Source organism: Blennius ocellaris (assembly GCF_963422515.1).
Source record: "Blennius ocellaris genome assembly, chromosome: 21".
Taxonomy (NCBI): domain Eukaryota; kingdom Metazoa; phylum Chordata; class Actinopteri; order Blenniiformes; family Blenniidae; genus Blennius; species Blennius ocellaris.
In genome coordinates this window covers 8,412,413-8,433,839 of record NC_137670.1, presented here as the reverse complement: position 1 = coordinate 8,433,839, position 21,427 = coordinate 8,412,413, and the positions used below count along the sequence as shown (strand labels likewise).

At 39.9% G+C, this 21,427-nt stretch overlaps 1 protein-coding gene across 1 annotated transcript in view; it reads left to right on the top strand.

Moving 5' to 3' along the window:
- The window catches only part of uts2r (urotensin 2 receptor), a 39,968-nt gene extending 23,116 nt beyond the window's left edge, over positions 1-16,852 (top strand). Inside the window, exon 4 of the mRNA XM_080517099.1 lies at positions 15,461-16,852. The gene's annotated coding sequence lies outside the window, so the exon portion shown is untranslated. The remainder of the gene's footprint in view (positions 1-15,460) is intronic.
- Positions 16,853-21,427: the final 4,575 nt, after the last annotated feature.

Here is a 21,427-nt window from a genome sequence, read left to right as displayed (position 1 = left end):
CTCGCAAAGAAATCTAAATGGCAGCCGGTCAAGTTGAGAAGTTGAGATTCTTCGGTGCATACATGCGACCTGTGTTGATCCACTTATTTTTCACCTAGCAACAATGTTATAAGGAGGCATCCTCTGGGAACGCTAAATGTTTCTACAAAAGTTTAAGGCAATCAATCACTGTGATCGCTGAGGCTGATGGGGTCGAAAGACTCGCCAAGGTCGAGAGAAATCCAACCACCAATCCAACCTGGGTAATTAAACATTGTATGTGGTGGCTGTGTAGACAAAATAAAAGTTACAGGGGCTTCCAGTAGTGGACGGAGGAGTTGTGAGTTCCAGGACCGGCTTGGATGCCGTTGAAGTTTTCCTGCTGTGCTTTTCCCTCGTGGATGAACTAATCCCATGGACCTCATGCACACCAGCAAACACATACTCTACTTTACACTCGGGTGCTTTTGATTTCTTTTTTTTTTGGGGGGGGGGGGGCTCCAGAAACAGTGATAGATGAGGCTCCATCTAATCGGCAAGAAAACAAATGAAGTCTGAGGAGTCTGCAGCCCCTCATGTGGACCCTCATAAAACACTCTCACACTGAAAGCAGCCAGCTGAGTCAAGAGCGAAAGGCAGATGGAAAAAGTGGCGTGTGCAGAGGAAGGGTTGGTAATCGAGACATTTGAAGTTGTGACGGATAGAAATAAAACCGGCGACCGGAGAAATAAATGCCTGCGACCACTCAGAGATGCCAAGAAGCAGCGCCCACGGGGTTAGATCCCGGTGATTAATAATGCTGAATATTTTAATTAGTCTCCATCAGAGCCTGAGATTAAATGTCTCCTGCCAAAGGGTCTCTCGGACTAATTGTGCTATGAGATTTCTCTTGCTCCGAGAAGGCCACCGCAGCAATTAGTGTGTCATGTCCACAAATATAAATAGAGGAATTCCTCCGTGCACAGAACACAACACATTAAAAGACAGAAATCCCACACGTACCCAAAGTAATCTCAGATACTGCAGTGAAGAGCCCTGTGGGCTCAACACAGGGAGAAATCATTTTTGAACAGTAAATGTTTTGAATATAATGTCTGTTTCCTTGACAAACGTCAGAAACGCAATGAAAGCTTTTAATGTTCACATTGGAAACAGGGCGTCAGATGCACGTCCTGCAGGGTTGAGCTAGAGCAGGGGTCAGAAACCTTTAACGCTCAAAGAGCCATTTGGTCCTGGTTCCCACTGAACACTACACCCAGAGAGCGGCAGACATTTTATTTAGACACTCCCACCGGCAGACCATGCCAGGACGATACTACACACAAAACCTTCTTCACTGCTGGTTGCCAACTTACAACTAATAAACTAAACTACATGAACTAAGCAACAAAAACACAACACAACACAATTATTACAGACACTACAAACCTAATATAACCCCCAATAATTACATTTAAAACACGTCAAACAGAAACTGCCATAATGCATTGCAGCTATCAGCTCCTTTATTGATACACATTATTAAAATGCAAGATATATGTGGGAGATCTGGGATTTTTAGAACCATGAGTGTGAGTGGTGTGGCTTTCAATGTCCTTTAGTTGTTGTGTAATTCACTATAATTTGCCGTCACTCTCAACAAGTCCGCAATGAACCTCCCGGAATTGTCGGCGCTCCGCAGCGCAGCAGTTTTACTGTGAAAGGTACAGGAAGCTCCCAGCTTCAGATACCTGTTGAGTCGTGGAGCTGCGGCTCCGGCTGTCGTCGGTTGCCAACCCCTGATCTAGCGTTTGGTTGTTGGGATCAAAACAAGGCCAAGCCATGTCCAGCAATCTATTTCACTGAACTTGATAAATTAATTGCTGGAATTCACTCAACTGAAATCCATTTAGGTAAAAACTAACTCGACATATACAGCTGTCTATTCACTAGAGACAATCAACACAGGCAGAGCTAAACGTGAGCTTTTCTCCTTACTTTTAAATGTCATTTACATCTTTGAATAAGAATAATACCGATTTGCAAATGTCGCTCTATGTGATGTATAAGTGCAATTACTGAAACCTTTGAAGGACAATTCACACAGTTTGGTGGCAATTCGTCTTCTTGCAAAATTTGTTTCTCGATTAAAAAAACTGAGGAAGCAAAAAGGGACATTTTAAAACTTTTAATTGAGTGAGGAAGATTGAACCAGCAGTGTTACATATTTTCTCATGAAAAAAACTTATCAAACTTAAAAAAAAAAAAGAAGAAGCTATTAAAACATTACTACAGAAGGTATCATTGCAGATTGATGTGTGTGATCAATATAGCCCAACTTATTGCAACATTTTCCGTTCACTAAGCCTTCTTTAACGCAATATTCACAATGAAATGAACACCAAAAGTTTTAATAATGACAGTATCTCGGCGCTGGATTGGGAGATTTACATCTTTGGTGTGAATCAAAAGGTTTTTGGAATTGAGTGCGACAGACAGGATGGGAGAAGCAGAGCTACCACATCGTTGGGTTGGATCCAAGACTCACAGTCTCCGTGAAGCAAACAGTAACTTTCTGTGTTCTGAACCTGGATTCACTATTTGTCAAATCCATATGGAGACCGGGGTTCCCTCCTCCAGTCTCCATGTATCAAGTGGATTTCCATGGAGTCTGCTTAAAGGATTTGACAGGAAATTGCCCATAATGCATGGCAATATAGATGTGATAAAGTATGATAAAGATTTAAATACTTGTGAAAAGATATCTCTGGCCATGATTAGCTGAGAAGACATTGATATTATTTTTGGTTTGTGTTTAACATAGCTTCAGATATACAGAATATAGTTAGAATATTGCTATTTTAGCAGAGGTTATTCTGCAGATATAATGGATCTGTGCTTGTACTCGTGTGAATGGTTCAACATATGCTCGCTCACTAGTGAGCACCAGACATATTACTTAGTTAGTATTCATGTACAAGTTACTGTCTAACTGTACATTAACTAACACTACCAAACCTATCGATGTCCGTCAGACAGACACAGACATCCACACACACACTCTCACACACACACACCCAAACCTATGAAGAACTCAGGCTCACCAATTATCCTTTTGTACGTGTTTTGGGACTTTAGGGAAGAAACTGGGATACCTGGTTGAGAATATGCCATTTCTACACAGCAAGACGTAACCCAGGCTTATAATCATGATGAATGATTTTCTCTTTGAGACAAGAGTGCTAAACACTACATAATGCTACTATTCCCATTTAGTGTTTTGTGCCTGAAAAACATTTATGAAATAATTTCCAAGCACAATTCGAGATCACCTAGTTGACATAATCTAGTAGACAGAAAGGACGTCATGTAATTTCTTTTGCAGCATAAATGAAACAAGCATAGAGGAAGTGATTCAAAAGTGTATGTCACATTTGTAAATATTATCTTTAACCTGTTGCTTCAGAAATTGACTGGCAACGATGCAGCTTTCTAGAAATTTGTGGATCTCATTGGATCTTCAGTTCGGTCAGCAACGCTCCATCACTTGCTTCAAAGCAAATATATTTGCTTACTCTAAAAACAATCCAAAGACATTTGCTTACGTTCTCCAAAGTTTTATAAAAAAGAAGCCATCCATCTTTTAGTGAGTTTATTATTTTTCATCCGATAACATTTACTTGAGGGGGGGTCACTGCATTCAGAGGAAAGCCTGCATTTGAAGTGGACTGCCGCCGAAGGTATAATTTATACTATAACAGTCCAAAAGCATCAAAAGATCACGATGAAACCGGAAAAAAAACATATCGTGGTGAGAAGCCCTAATGAGTAATGATCCTTAACACTAATGCACTTCAGATCAAAGCTTAGAAACCACTGATTTCAAATTGTTTCAAGTAGAGATGGTACAAGTTAAGCCCTCTATGTGAAGTTATCAACACTTTTTACTTCCTCGAGTGACATTCAGCACAGACGGTGGGTTGTAAAGGACATTTCAAACTGCTCTCACCTGCTGAGTCAGCAGGGCCCCACAAAGTTCAAGTCCTTCAGAGATTAAAAGTCTTTATGAGGAACCTGATTGCAGCAATAACTCCCAGACACTGTGGATTACTGCAAATTTAGACCACGGCCCGGACAGGAACTTTGCATATACGTGCTCAGAAAATGTGTTGACGCGCAGCATGCCACATCTCAATTATCGACTTGCAGATGCTACATTATGGCGAGGCATTATTGTCGTGAACCCAGGCGAGCAGAAATCTCATAAACATCCCGCCAGTCTTCATCTCGCCAAGGTAAATAGATTACCCGTCTGAACCGAGTTGTGAATGGAGGCAGTTAGGCATGATGGGGGCATATGCTAACAGCGGACAGAGTCTATTGAAAGATTCAATGTGGGGGGGAGGGGGGGGGGGGGGCTGAGGCTGACGGGAGACAGATGCTGGGCTCATTACAGCCAGATCACACAGGGCGAAGGTTGGGCGGACATCACAGTTGGCTTAATAGGGAACTTTTCCCCGCTCCCCGTGGTGATACCGGCAAAACTGAGCCAAATCATGTAAACGAACAAGAACACACCGCAGATGCTCACCTCACCTTCAGGTATGCATGTTGTCCGTACGGAAATAGGGTTTAGGGTTCATCTTCAAAGTTCCCTTTGTAAGCGTCAAGAAATTTAAACTGTGTTTTCTTGCAAGATTTTCACTATAACATACATTATTTTGTTTGATATTAATTTAAGACCATTTTCAGAATTCAGCTTATTAAAATCATGGGCAAAACCAATGAAGGGCTTAACGTGTGACAAGGATACAAACCCTGGTTTATGTAGAGAAGGTGGACATTATCTCCATTGTTAAAAAGGTAACATTCAAGAGTCTTGTATAGTGTTTTGTCAATTTTCTTTTGACAACCTCTAAGTTCAATAACCATTCAATAGGTACAGCATATCGTAGTTTATCAGATTCTCTTGAAACCTTTCAGCAGTAATTGTAGAACAGGTGAATGAAAAAGTAGTCCCAGGCTGCCAGCAGCAATCACAGTAGGTTGATTAAATCCTCTGACTTCCTGAAGCACAGACGGTTATTTCCATGCCAATTGTTGAATGAGTAAAGTCGGGGCACACTTTGTACTGTGCTTACAGGAAGCAGAGAGATTCCAGTCAATATAAAATGAGGTTATCCGCATCTAGTTTCCTCTTTTTGTTCAGCACAATGATGTTACGAGCGAGGAGCAGTATTACCGTGTGCCATTTCCAACGAGAGCAAGGTCATCGCCAGCAAAGCCGTAATTAGCCAAACATTCCTGCCACAGTGCCGGATCATGTGAGATACACACCTCGCATATACCTCCTACGCAATTAATTTGAAATGCCATTGCTTCCTGTGGAATAAAAAGTCTCATTAATTCATATGCATGGAGCTTGTGAGCACCAGACATGCATCAGTTTAATTCCGTAAACCACAGTCATCTGCAGGGAGGGATGGTCCACACATGTGAATTTTCTTCTATAAGGACAAGTAAATGAGAGATTATTTACCTAATGACTCACTAAAAGAAAAAAGAAAAAAACATGAAGCAGCCTTACAAACAAATATGATGTGCTCCCGCGGCGATAAATGGAAAGCATGCAGAGTCTGCAGAAAACATATAGTTACTCTGATGTACGACCAAGTAAACACAGAGCATTAATGAAAAGGAGTCCGATAATAACAATGCAGGTAAATGCCGGAGGGATGTTGTGAGGAGCGTCTTAGCATTATACAATAATTACAACCTGTTGCAGGCCAATGAACGAAATGATAAACAAGTGGATACAATTACTTGAGAGGTCTCAGAGCTACACGTGTAGCTGGAATTGGTCACACGCTTTGTTCTTGAGTCGATGCAGTGAGTGGGGAAGGAGGCTTTGCACATGATGGGCTGCCAGATCACCGCATACGTGTTTATTGTGAAGCTAAACCCTCAAGACTGAGCAACATGAGCTTATTTTTCTCTGTTGGCACCAAGTCAGACCGCTACGTTGCTTCCTGTGATTCCTGTAGAGACTTCAGCGCTGGATCATCTGCAGCATAGAGGAATTTCTGCACAGTTGTTACAGCGGTCAAGTTCCCAGCCTCAAAACTGCAGTGATACAAATCATAAAGAGGAAATCTGCTTATGGCACATATACTACCCCATTTGAGCTCACTTAGGGAGTTGTAAAATAATAAATTATAAATAATAACAATTCAATGTTTTCCCAATTAATTTTAAATGCCAAAATTACAAGTAGAATTCAAAATAGTTCACTTTCAATTTGGACTGCAAGCTGTACTCGTGGCTCCTCTCTACTGGAGCCAATTGCTTGCCTTTTGACACACATGATCAACAAAATTCTCAACTTGGTGGTTTTATAGTTGAGAGTTTTCTGCAACACTTACAGATAACTAAATAGACTATAGAGCCATCAGTTGCAGACCTCTGATTCTGCATATTTGATATGATTTGACTTTTTTAAAGTTTGTATCCATTTTTATAATTTACTTCTAAACACCACTGATATTAAACACCCTCAATATTTGCCTTTAAAAATGTGGTTGTTTTTGCTTTTTACTGGGACTTACTATTGCTTACCAAGTGCCAAAAAAAGAATTTCATTGTTCCTGTGTTACATTGACAATAAAGATATTCTTTCTGCATCAATGTTATGACCCGCTGGTCCAAAAAACTCTTAATCAGGATTTATATACAGAAACAAAGAAGTATCACTCCTAAGGCCATATCGAAACAGTGACTTTTGACTCCTGTCTCAAGCAAACGAATTGGGGAAAAAACCCAACAATCTGGCTTTAAGCTTACGGGAGCACGACGTAATGGAAAATCCTCAACATCAGGCCCGGAAGCTTTGTTCCATTAGAAGCCATTCGCCGTCACACACTCAACCACTCATGGGTACAAACAAACAAACAAAAAAAAAAAAGAAGTGATGAAAGCCCATCTGTCACAGAGTAGAATAAAAGCCTGGAATGACATCTGACAGGAAACTAAAAGGCTATATTGGGAGCCTGTACATCACGGAGATGTGCGAACATGATGGAAGTCCCTCATTGTCTGCCAAGTTCAAAGATGCTTCCTCTGGAGCTCTTCAGTAATTGTCCACGTCTCATAATGTCTCACAGCTTGAGGGCAATCAAAATGAATAGCTTATTAATTCAATAAACAGAAGATATTTAGTCAGGATCAAATGCAAGTGGCTAAATTGGAATTGTGGCGCTGCCATCATTAAATCAACAATTAATCAGATTATCTTCAAGAATAATGACCACTTTCACAATTATTTTGTAATAGCAAAAATTCTTGGTTTTCTGTTTTATTGCTTGGCTGGGGCAATTTTTAATCAATCAATAAAGCAGCTTTCAACAAGCTGACAACAGGATTAAAATATGTCATGTAACTTTGGTTTAATAAGTATTATTTAGCTCCCAACCTTGGGCTCAGTTACCGCTTCTTTGAGGTTATCCTATAGATCTGATTGGCGCGAAGAGAGTCTTTACTCCAGTGTTTGCTCCTGTATCTTTTCTTGGAATAAAAACAATTGCTATCAGAGGAAATCATTCTCAAATGTTATGCAGAATCACACAATCCCATCTTGTTGAAATGGTGGCCAATGGTGGCCAGAGGAAACTTAAGTTTGCATCATTCATCAAGGAAGATAAAGTCGTCCAAAGCCGGGGCTCATTCGCCTTTGCCCAAGTGATTATCGAGTGGATACCAAAAGCCAAGAGAGATTCATGAAATGGAACACACACGCACGCACAAAAGAGTGAACGAGGGAGCAAAGAGGGAAAGCTGATAAAAAAGAGAGCTAATAAACCCAGTCTGAACCTTCAGGTCTCGTCTCAGGCAGATCAAGAACAGTTGTTCAACAGGTGTGGGAAAAGACTGATTTGTGGAGTGGACCGGGGAAAAAAAAAAGTTTTCCAGGTTTTGGACACAGCTGGCTGCTTTTCTTCAAGCAGGTTTAAAGGTTTGACTTAAGTTAATTAAAGCTTTCCAGGTGTGGACGGGGTAATTACCGCTCCAGGAATTTAAATCGGAATTTACACATCACACAACAAGATGAACTTAAGTGAACAAAAACACCCCACAACAATTCACTTGTGCTGTTTAAAATAGTTTTTCAGGCGTTCATTTAAATCCTATATGGTTAATAAACATATGTACATATTTCAACTCTTCAAAGTTTGTATTGTACACTCTTATGTGTCACTTACACATAATGAAATATGATGAAAAGCATTATACTGACCACGATCACGACAAATGTTGCTCTATGGCAGTTTAAGGAATCTTACAGTGCTCAGTTTAACGCAGGTGTCATTAAAAGACTCGGCTGAAACGATCGGCTCAATTTGCTGATTGCCTCTCAATCAAAATCAGGGCATCCGTAGTGTTTAGAGCTGCTTTGATAACCTGTGGTATGAGGCAGACCAGCGACATTTGAATGGTTTGACATAAAATGTAAATGCTGAGTTTTGAATTGGTATGAGCTGAAACGGGCAAGATGATGGTGAGAAACCATTCTGTAGGAATCCTCGTCAAGGTTTGCATGTCAAAACAGTGTTCCTGTTTTCAAAACACCAAAACAAAGTGGAGGAACGTTGAACCGGTACACGGGAACACGTGTAAAGATCAAAAGTGGCAGACGTTGACGAAGTGGTATTTCTATAGGATGAAGGACCAAAGGGTCGCCTCTCCCATGCAACGTCGAGAGCTTCTCTTTGACGAGTCCCTGGAGGAAAACAATGCTCAGCTCTGTCCTGTCTTCCTGTGACGCAGGCGTCATTGCAATACTCTTTCAATGGTATTTTTTTAAAAGAAAGCTTTTCCTGCAACCTCTCCTTAACTCTCTTTGTTCTCCTCTGCCAACGACGAGAACAAAAAAAAAAGCTGCGGAGTGACTCTCAGTAAAAGCATCCGGGGAGACGCAGACACATGGAGAGCTTCTTGTGATCTTGGCTGCTTTTAAAGAGAAGAGATGTGTGAATTACTGTATAATGCCCCTTTAGTTAGTGACTTAGAGTCTCGGGAGGCAGATGCAGCAGCACAAAGACGTAACCTCTTCATAACACTCCCCAGTACCTCAGGAAAAATACAACATGTAAAACTGCATTGTGAACTTTTGACATTGAAGTAACCAACTTTTTCATTCTAAGAATTAGTAATTGCTTCCCTAATTTGTAATTCCTGGTAGAATTCGAGCAGAGAGTTGTTCAAAGTTTATTAATAAAAGAACCATTTTTTCCTACTTTTGACAAAACTATTCGATGAAACATTTTTAAAATAGAGATAAAACGGCTTATGAATGTAATTACTATAGAGACTACATGAAAAACACGTGGTGTGCAAATCACAAGCTGCCACTGTTCCCATACTTTGTGGTCCTAAAGTCTATTTCCAAGAACCAATGCAGTGCTTTCACAGGTAATTAAAGTAAATGTCTTTTTTTAAGATAATTGAACCAGACAGACTAATGACCTGCTGAGCTTGTATCTTACGTCAAGAAACCCTGAACAGGATGGATGGAGGATGGATCCAAATGTGAATTGAAATTACATCTTTTTTTTCAAGGTTGAACAATAGATTATACCACATTGGTGATTTACTGTTGGTTCGATTTTGAAGGAAAATAAACATACTGAGTGATTATTTTGTATGTAGGTTACACAATTGTTATTTTGTTCTCCCAGAAAAATCCTGTCCCTTTGACAAATGTAGTTCAGGATCCTCTGCCCTAAAAGTACTTTAGATACTAGTTAAGTATAGAATGTATTTATTTTGGTTCATCAACAATATAACCAGCAAACAATCAAAATATAAACTTTTAAAATACGTCCAAGTCGCTTTGTAAAATGTTAACATTCGCACATTTTCTACAGCAATTTTAATAACCCCTAAAAATGCACAAAAAGTCTAACTGACGTGTGATGTGTGTTGTTGTTGTTGTCCGTGTGCGCACACACGCACACCCAGCAACATGATATCGACAGCCTCTCGTTATAAGCGGGTTGTGTGTACTGGGGTAATTGCATGTGTGGACGGGGTCTGCTGTGCTGCGAGTCCGAGATAAGAGCCAGGCTGGATAAGCTCGGCCAGAGCCGGAGCAAGCGGGGAGCAAGAGGCTGCGACAGCCACTGAACCAACAAGACTCGCTCACAGGGAGAACAAGCTGGAACGCCGGAACCTCTGCTTCGTTTTACCCGGACTGAATGCATGCGATGCGACTGGCGGTCACGTTAACTGAACATTTGTTGTTGATAAATCCTTTCAACAAAATGTGGATGTTGCCCATCCTGGGAAACAAATATTTTGCTGTGACTATCAATGGCGGTGGTGGTGGTGGTGGTGGTGGTTACTTGGAGTTGAATCTGGTCATGTAAATACTACAGTACGATTGGCTGACCCTATCGGATTGGAGAAAGTTTTACAATCCGATCAGTCCATGTAAATGACGTGTTGGATTGCTTTGGGCTGTTGGAGCATTATGTGCACATTTGTTACACAATTCACAAATGTCACTTTTTTAAAATATATTGGCGTTGGAAAAGGACAACCGACCGATACGTTAGAAGATGCCTCTGCAATAGGACAACAATTTGGAGGGGTTTTTTGGCATGGAGATGGAACTTGATTAATCTAGTTGGCAAACCAGTACTAGATTCCAGGTAGACTCCATTCCATGTTGGCTCATGTCTTGACAAATGGCCAACATGTGCAAAGCATCATGCGATGGATCCATTGACCAAATCAGATGTAATTTTTTTAATTTTGGGGGGTATTTAACCTCACATTGACTTAATACATTGTTTCACGTAAACAGCACAATGTAAACTGATTAAATTACATTGATTATAACGTCATGAATGACAGGCAACAAGAAAGTAATGAGCTAAACTCTAATTAGGAACTCATTCTGGCCTTTTTCAGTTGGAAAGTGACACATTCTATAGTTCAACAAGCTGCCATCTGAGGTGAATGCTGTCCATTATGAGTGAAAACCAACTTAACAGGCCTGATATTCACACTATTACTCCATAACCCCCCCCCAATCTACCCTGTTTGGATTTATACCCCTCCGCAGCTAATGTGCGGTAAACATTGCTGACTCGACGGTAGTCAGACATTCCTTCCAGAACATCAAGTTTAATCCTGCAGTTCTTGTAAAGATGTGGCATGAAAGCTGAGGTGTGGGTTTGTGTTTCTAAACATGCTGACTGATTTACATTTACAGAGCGACCGGAAATGGTGGAAAAATCACTCTGAGGCAGCGAAGCCTTTGCTTCCTCGGTGTATCCAGCATGGCTCATTGCTTTGCGATGAGCTCCTGATCATGAGGCCCTGGCAGAGAGAAGGAAGAGGGAAGGAGAGGAAAGGTGCTTTGGCTGGCGATGAGAGGAACTAAACAGGATTCAGGATTGAGGAAAAGTGTGTGTGTGTGTGTGTGTGTGTGTGTGTGTGTGCGTGTGTGGGGGGGGGGGGGACCGGCAAGAAGCCAGACGCATAGTAGTGTGGAGTCAACAGTTGCCCAATGAACAGCTGGACTGAAGGCTAGGTCCAGCAAGCAGAATCAATTATGTTTATTTTCCTCCTCAACTCCGAGCTTTACTGACGAGGAAGAGAGTCAGCGGCCTAAACCCCCTCAAAGCTGTCCAACCTGTAGAGGATAACCGCACACAAACACACTTTCATCCTGGTGTGAGCATGTTATCGGCAAAATAGCCCCGGTGCTCGAGCCTCAACTCCTGCTGATGTAAGAAGTGAAGTGAGGATTCGTCTTTGTTACTTTTTTTTTATTTTGCCTGGTGGGATCTGACTTGAGTGAGATACGCTGTGACGGAAAGGAGGAGATAAAGGCCGTTTGAAGTTTGTGGTCTGCGAGCGAGTGAAGCAAGCATCAGACAGCTAGTCAGCAGTCTGTATCAGGGTTTCCCCAAGAGTATTACAAAATGGACCGCCACTGACCCAGAAAAACCCTGCTGGGCACAAGTTGTTTTTTTCTTCTTTTCAAATTAAATATTATGTAAATCTCATGAAATTTTCTCCTTGAACTTTTCTTCAAATTGTGATTCAGTCTGCATCTAACTTACTAGAATCAACAAATTTGATGTTTCTAACCAAAACATTGCAAAAATGATTCCAATTGTCCATGTATTTATTCGATCCATTAAACATACATAGTGCAGCTACAAAGCATGAACCCCAAAACAAAGGATCTGCAACCTTAATTTCTCCCCCATCGACCAAACAAAGTTTGTCTGAAGCAACAAAACATATTAATCTTCATAATTAAGATAACAATGTTTATTGATGTGTATTAAGCTTTGTTCTAATGGAAAAAAAATCTCATTATGAATTAATGAAATTGAACAACTTTAATTTGGAACTGTTAACAGTTTTTAACTGTCATTTCAGCTGCTTCTGACATTTTAACCATTTCACCCAATTCATCTTGTTTTTAAGGCCATTTTTTCCCCTTGTTTCAATATAGTTGTCTGTTTTCAGTAGTTTATGATGTTTTTGCTTTTTTTTTTTTATTATTATTCCGTGTTAACTCTTTTTATCAGTTTGAGCAATTTTAACAGTTTTACATGTGTCAGATTTCTTGCCATTCTCGCCGATTTATCCTTGAAACATCATGTTACCAGGGCCTGAAACCCATTCTTTCCTCCCGCCAAAAATCAAATCATCCATCCATCTTTTATGTCTATATTCAGACATTTTATGGATTGTGGGAGGAAGCTGGAGTGCCTGGAGATAACCCATGCAGAACAATCAGTGAACCTCGAAGGTTATCAGTGAGTTAAAAAGAAATATGCATAATGGCTCTTTCTCACTGCGTCATAAAAAGCACTAATTGGAAAAAAAACAAAACTGTGCAAACAATAAAACAAGGTGGTTTCATGATCTCCAGTGCAACCAATCAATAGAAATGCATGACTTTACCGGTTTACTTTTTACGGCAAGAAATAAAAATAAGCTCAACTGATCACCAAACCTCAACCCCCTTTTCCAACTTGGAATTTCCAGCTGAAAGAAGAATGTACAAATAGAAACACGTAATCTTCATTTAATTGAGAAAATTGTAATGTGTTTGAACTCAAAATGAGCACTTTATGTTCTTAATATCCTTCCTCCCCACTCTTTGAGGTCATAATAAGTTTGAAGTAATAAAATACACTCCGATTTAATATTATCATATCAAAGAGACACAACAAAACTATTATTCAGATGGCATTCATCCATTTTTAATACTTATATAAATTTTTGCAGTAATCGAACAAAAACAGCCCCTTTGATTAATGAAGCACTTCAACATAATGCAGTAATCGGCGACGTTCTTATTCAAATGTCACTTCAGTCAGAATCCTTGTGAAGGAGGAAAAAGGACAAACAACTCATCGAAACTCTTTGGTTTGAAATATGAAATGAGGTCGCGAGCGGACATGAAAGAAGAGATAATATTCACGGATGTGTTCGACTCAGATTTGGTCTGATTTGATTGATGCCGTGTATTCATTGCATTCACTGGATATGCTATAATTAGAGGCAGCAGCAGCGAGTGAATGGTGCGTGTGTAAATATGGAGGAGAAAAAAGATGAATGGAGAGTGGAGGAATGAATGAATCTGCATGTGACCCACTTCCATTTGGCGCAGGGGGAAGTTGTAATATGCAGATCTAATTGTGATGTGAGCCTTGAGAAGGCTTCTCAAGATGGGAGGTTAGTCTGCAGCCAAAAATGCCTTTAGAAAAAGAGTTGAGGGAGGAAAGTTTTCTTAAATTATGATTTCTTCTAATAGGATGGATGCACATTGTCGTCTTCTTGTATTGAGTCATTTATTCACACCCTATTTAGCTATTGCAGCGTACTTAAACGTCATCTGTATGTGATCTTTAGGGAGCATATAGCTATTCTTTATCACAAAATAATCATTTAGAAATTTTTGCAGGAAACAATTTCAGTACTGAAATAGAAAATTACTTTCTGATAGTACTTTTTAATATGTAATATGTAGCCTTTGGGTCACATCTGGCTTATGATGGGCTTGCTGTTGAGAAAGCGATGACTTAGTTGACAATTGGAGTAAATAATATGAGAAACCTTTACAATACAAAAAAAAAAAAACATTTTTTCTGACAGTGGTTTGGTTTGGATACAATATAATATTATAGAATGCAGAATCACCTTGGATCTACAGTTCTCAATATGGAAGAATGGGCCGATTTATTTCAAGGTTAATCCAAATTTACATAATATATTACATACATACATACTTTTGTGGCTGATTCACCAAGATCCTGGATATAATTTGCACTTTTTGCAGCTGATCAACTACAAATAAGACCTTGAGTGACATTGTGTACAAAGAGTAGTATTCATATGGGTTGTTTGAGTGCTTTAGAACACGATCTAATGGAAACTATACTTGTTTGCTTGCATTCGTTGTTCAGTTTTTGAATAGAGCTGAGCTCCTGCAAGTACTAAATGGAATGTCAGGCCATAAGGCTGGACATTTTGGTGGAGAAAGTTATCAGACATAATGGAAAGTATCTGTAAATACATCTGAATTCGGCAAAAAAGAAATTAATGCAACATGAAATGTGTTTTTTGAATGATTTTGAAAAATCAGAGACCAGATAAATAACTGCTTCTAGTGCAACCATGCAACATGTGTTACTTCCCCAGTAGTATATCAGCTTCCAAATGTTTGGGTCATATCAATATCAGGTTTAGTATTAAGGCCCCTTTACACGACGATGTTTCAGATAAAAACGCAGGTTTTGGGATTTTTTTCATTCAAGAAATGCTTTATGTATACACAGCAATGTTTTGACAATGATGTATATGGCATAAATGCTGAAAATTGAGGTAGTTATCATTCTAGTTGTTGCTTTTGTAATGAAACCACACACGCATGCGCGCAGAACTATACATAGAAACATTAACAATGATGAGTACACAGACATTTGTTAGGACAGACGACGACGAAGAAAGAAAAAAAAGAAGACGATGCAGTGTATTAAAGCGGGAAATTCTAGTTTCGGAAAAACTTTAGACATGGTTCTGTATCAAGAGATTATCTGTTTGTGAGGAAAAACTTTGTTTTTGGTAAAACAAAATCACACCTAAGGGTAACTGGCAGTAAAACTGAAGACACCGTGGAAACAGCTGATCCTTTAAGGAAATCCTGTTAAATGTGCCCTCTAAATGGCACTAGATTGGCTTCTTTGAGATTTCATTCTGTATATATTTAGGCCACTCAAACACAAAACGAAGCTGTGCCTGCTTTTCTATCTGTGCACAGGAACTGATAACTGCCTGTCTGCTATTTTTACTTGTCTTTTCCGAAGAGAACATGTTCTGCAAACAGTTGGGGAGTGTGTGCCGGGACGTTTTGTGTTCGGGGGATTTACAACCACAGTATTAATAGCAGCGCTCTGTCCCCTGCCTTCTTTGATAGGTACGACTGAGCTGAGGAAGCTGTCGGGAGGGAAGGACAAGAAAAAGCTGCCGTGGACGGACGCCAACCCCAACGTCCTCGCACAGCGGACGAGACAAGACAATATGTCGATACAAGTGGGCGCAGCGTTGTCGTACAAGCGCCAGTGGGGACTGATCGAAGGTCTGGCAGGGTGCTGCTGTTGGAGACTGTGTACATAACACGCCCCCTCATGTGTACATTTATCTCTCCCTGTGACACGTGGAGCAACGTCCTGCAAAGCTAATGGATGTGTTCACTCGACTCGTACTCCCCCCCCCACCCCCCCCTTCTTTTTGTGCCGGCCTGCATGCGATTCGTTCAGACTGTTAAATTTTGGTGACAGGAAGGTGCATGTGTACGCAACAAAGGAGCAATGTCGCCAACCCTCAAGGGATGCAAAGGCAATGGGATTGCAGCCCAAGGGGGCATCTGGGGCTCCTTTTAATAACACAGAAAAAAAACACACAAAAAAAACCCAAGTACATGACGGCTTCATCTACGGCGTTAAAGTATGTCGGGGAGTACAGTTATGTGCTTCTTTCACTGTAATGACACGGGAAACCCGACATCTTTCTCGTATCTAGATGTTAATGCGCCAGCAGGAGCTGGCTGGTGAAAATACATGTGCAATAGCAAAAAAGACAAAAGGGACCAAAAAGTAGCAAAACTAAAGATATCTGGGTATTTTGTGAAGTCTGGTTAAATTGAATTTGTGTCCCAGTTGACCGAGGAAGTTGGAAAACATTACGGCTGCTGACAAAGCTAACCTTGTTTGCGCTTTCTGGGTACAAACATGTCATGATCCATTTACAAGAACATCGTGATGTCACACCCACCGGGATGGCAGAGCATCTGAAATGGTCTAAAAACGTTACTCAACAAACAGCATCAGTCAAGTTTCTCAAAGTTAGCACTTTATAGTATCGTTTTTGCTGCTCAATTCAAAGTTCCAAGTTGGATTGTCTACGGTGTGTGGCCGAGGTCAAGCAAAATGTAACTTCATTAAAGAAGACCTACCAAGGTAGTCATGATTATTTAAATGACTATTTTCAAGGCTTATCCTCCCAATGGTCAACTGAAGAAACTAAAACACCCTCTTTTGGCAATTTAACAAAGAATTTCATTATATGGGATACAATCTTCTATTTTCAAATACAACTGTTGTTTCTTCATCACCAGTGACACAAATTTCCCAATTTTTGTCCCTAATATTTATTGATTACAACCAGATAATCTGCAATGCCAACACCAATAAAGTTTGGAATGATATGTTGAATACAAATAACTACAGGATTCAATGATGTGCACTTATAGTTCAAGCTTTTGTTGATGTTTTTTATGGTTTGATAAAATAGCAAAATGTCAAACATAGATATGTTTCTATGGTCCATTGTGAATAAAATAAATATGGGTTTATGAGAATTGCAAATCATTGTACCCTCTTTTTATGTTGTGCATTTCTCAAGGTGTAAAGTTTGAGTATTCAAAGTTGAATAGTGGTACACAGTGTGTATATGACATACATAATGCTAAGTAGTGATGCTACAAGCAAAGACAACACACAAGCTATGTATATATTGGCATGTTACTTTTCAGATGTCCTTACTAGTCTTAAATACCCAGTACAATTCTCACAATCTGACAAAACAACAGTACAAAAGTAGTTTGAATCACCTCTGAGTAACTATCTTTCCGGGTTGTGCAATACCACGTTGTGCCACAAGATGATGTATTGGGTGAGTGGAACATTTTGTTTCACGAGGACACAAAAAAAAATCAGCCAACGTGAGTTAACAAAACCAAAAAAATTGTATTGCTTGCTTCAAGAAATGTGTTTAAACTTAAAGACAGACTGGATATTACAGTAACTCAGCCACCACCCAACAAGCAAAAGTGGAATAGTGTACTGTATAATCCTTGGTTGTACCTACAAAAAAAAAAAAAAAAAAATCTCTGACGTGATTGTTTTTGTGTGGATTTTGTTCGCTTTGTTTCTCGTTTTCATGTCAGTGTCGGGAGAAGATGCTAGTGATAGCATTGTATTCACACTACCGACGTGAGAGTGGCACCAATCTTCTCCACCATCTCACTGGGCGTGAGAAAGCAAATAACTGCACTTCCTCAACATGTTTGAACTGTTCCTTTAAAAATCAAGACTATTTTCAAACACAAAAAGAAGAAAAGAAAACATGGCTCTCTCGCCAGCCTGACCTGGTCCTACTTTGGCTACCACAGCCATCAACAGTTTTTTCCATCTCGGACAATGTGTCAAACTCATGGATCGTCGTCAACCAAAGGCACAACTGCAGCTTCTTGGGCTTCTAAGGTCATGGTGCTGTTTTCTCTGTAAAAACACAGTCAGGCTGGGAACGTTCTGCCCTTTTCTCCCATTTCCCACAAAAAGACCAAAACCAACAAGTTTATGTTATGTCCTTTGTACAGTATCTTCAACACCAACAGTACCACAGAGCTTATGACATAGGATGACATTACCATTATTACAATAAGTATTGCTCATCCTACATCCTACTGCTACATCCTACTGTAAATACTCCCAACAGCTTTGACTTTCTCGGATTTAACACCTTTGATAAGCTTCGAGAAGCAACATAGACATAGACAGACATTCTAAAGAAAATGGAGATACAACAATAATCCTATAGAGGCTTCTACATTGCTGGTTTTGGTCTTTTCAGGTTTCCCCCTATGAATTATACTGAACATGTTTACAAATGTGTTTGGATTTCCTTGTCACAGCTTTTTTAGTGCTGCCACTTGGTGCTGTCGGCTTCTCCAAACGTACCGGCTACATGCTCGCGAAAACCCAAAGTGCGAGTTCTCTCAGGTGGGTGAGGCTCCTCCGAGGCCTCCGAAGGTCCTTTTATGACTTCCTCCTCCACTGTAAGACACACAGTGGAGTTGCAGGTAGGAGCTTTGGAATCTCTATTGATTTAATTCTTGCCGCAACAGGGGACAAGCTGCAAATATTGTCTGGCTAATGTATATTTAACCAGCGTATCCTCTGAGGAGAGCCCACCCTGAGGTTTTCAGGGAGGTTTTTCACAGCGCAAAAAAGTGAAGATAAAAAAATGCACACGGCTATCACGGTGGCATCTGAAGATGTAGCCTGCAGGCTTCTACACGTATGCATGCTGTATATAGACAGACGAGGAATCAATGCTGGCAATGCTGATGTACAGTGGAGCAAAGCCAGATTTCATCCCGTGAGACTGAGCCTGCCAAGTCATAAATAAAGCTATTTACCGGCTGCTAACTGAAGTACTCACTAACCAAAAAGCATGGCGAGATTCAGTTGCTCCCTATAGTCATGCAGCTCTGGCTTATTCAGAAAACAATGGGGGGAAAAAAAGTGCTAATCCAAGCATTGGATGACAACAGTGGACTATCTGGTCTTGCATTTCAAATGAGCTGGATCGAGTGAAGGTTTGACTTTTTGCCCGCACTTTTCCTGATGGAAAACCTGAACAGCTGATTCCGTCAGATCCTCATTATCATTCATGGCCACGCTTGAAGACTAGTTGTAAGACATTTTAAATCTCTATTGTAATGAAACACCAATCATAACTTCTGAATTGCTCATTTTGAACCGCCCGAGAGAACAGCTCAGTGAACTGTGGCAAGGACTTATTCCTATCAAATTGCATTTGAGTTAATGCCTCTTCTGTTACAGCTAAATCAATGTCTGCCCAAGATATTATAAATAAAGTGGCACTCCACCATTTTCATTCATCAAGATATTTTTTTTTGCCAAGATTCAATATGCTAAATCTTCCAGACTATATTAGTATTGCTGATTGCTTCACATGCTTCAACCACCAGGTGCGGACATTCCGTCGTACAATTTCCCATATTTAAAAAAAACAATTGCAAAACACTGCAAAAATGGTCTTCCCAGGGGGTTGCCAATGGCTTTTATTTAAAGCCATGTCAGCAACTACACCGATTTGATGTCAGTGGTATATCTGATCAGTAGTTGTTGCTTCTGTTGGAAATCCGAATAAGATTCCCAGGTGATTTTCATCAATGTTATCTCCACTTGGATTAAAATTTGTCTTGGAACGCTACAAATTGTGGGATCGATGAAGCAGAAACCAACAGAACTGGGGAATTTAGCTGTTTTACATGGTTTCTCATTTAGAGTACCACTATCCAAAAATAATATCAGTACTTTAGCACATCAGTGTAAAAATCAAGGTGTTTTTTTTTTTTTTTTTTACTTTTCTGTGTATGCTTTTGCTTTTACTGAAATGAGTGAGTAACAGCAGCAACATGAAAGGTCTCAACACAGGTCATGCATGATGGTCCACTATTCCACATGACATTTTAACGTAACCCAATGAAGATGCTCAATCTGTGTTTTAGTACTATTTTTAACAAATGCCAGTAAGATACAAGACATTTGTGATTCTTTAAAGCATTTTGCTTTAGGGAATAAATGGCGAAGCAAGACTATGGAGAATTGTAGTACAAAGCAGGATTTGGCTCATAGAGGTAACTTCTAAGTGAACTTTAGATTTTTATTATTACTATGATGGTTATTATGCATCACCATGGGAATGGTTTATGTTAAGGATAACATCTCAGAAATTACAAAAACAAACCGCACAAAATGTATATTTACATATAAATTAAGCCTTTAGAGCTCTTTGGAGTAGATTCTGGTGTCATTATAGTTATAGCTATAATCCCATTTAACCATTAACATAGTGAGTTTCTTCAGCATTCTTTAGGTCTTTGCCTGGATGATAAGCTTGTAATCGTTGTACGGAGTTTATAATGGTGTACAAGAACATCTGTAATTTTAGTATGCAGCAACACACAGAAAAACACTCAGTTCAGTTCCCAAGTTGAAAATCAGCGATTACTTATCTGATCTCTGGTTAAATAAGTCCAGAGAACAAAGAAATACCATAGGCATGATAATCCTGACTCTTGTTATAGCCCCGAATAGCAGAAGTTGTCTTAACTAGATTAGATGCTCATAAAAAGTGGTAATGAGACATGCATGTTAGGCACTCAGGACCATCTTCTTGAAACTGAGCTTGATCATAGGCAACCACTCTCTAGTATGTTGTGCGAGTCTCCTTCTGCTTAATTAGCTCATGTTTTGATGAAAAAATTGAACACACACAGTTAGATCATGGCTTCATCTGCTCTCGGCCTGTGCTGTATTTATATTTAATTGCGTTTTCCTCTCTGAGGGGAGGCCGCAAAACCTGGAACTGCAAAATGGTGCAAAACACGTGCTTTTATCTTCAGTCAATGGAAGACAGTGAGTGATGTAAATGATGTGCACACCCATTAAAGAAAGACTTTGACCTCTTTGTCTCTGTGTCCTTCATGAAATAAGTGGGGCTAATCTCTCTAATTAATTAGATTAATCATCCCTCATGTTTGGAGGTTACTGGAGGAAACATGTGCAACATGCCTAACACAGCCCTGGGGGAGTACAGATGAAAATGTGTCAGCTGGAACTTTCTAATTGACTTTTAAGGGTTGATGAGAATTTAACAGTGTGGTCGCTACAACAATATAGGTTCACAATGTCAATTTTCAGTCTGGATTTTTGCATGATCTCCCATAGGTTCTCAAGTTTTCTTCCACAATTAAAAATAAAAAGCGAATTATATTGACCACGAGGGCTGAAATCTTAGTAAAAGCATCAGGCACTTATGTTGAGAACAGCAACACCAGAACTTTGCGTGCAGCAGTCAGATTTCTTTCATAAAATGAAATAAAACAAAGCAGAAATTGCAGTTCAACTCTCCCTTATCTGTACGCCTCTCCCCAGCCTCAAACAACAGAAGTTCTCATTGCTCACACCTGTGTTTGTATGGGGAGAAGTTCTCTACCTGACCTACAGAGGATGCTGTTCTCAACCCAAGTGCTTCACACTGACCAAGATGCCAGCCTCACAGGTTGGTG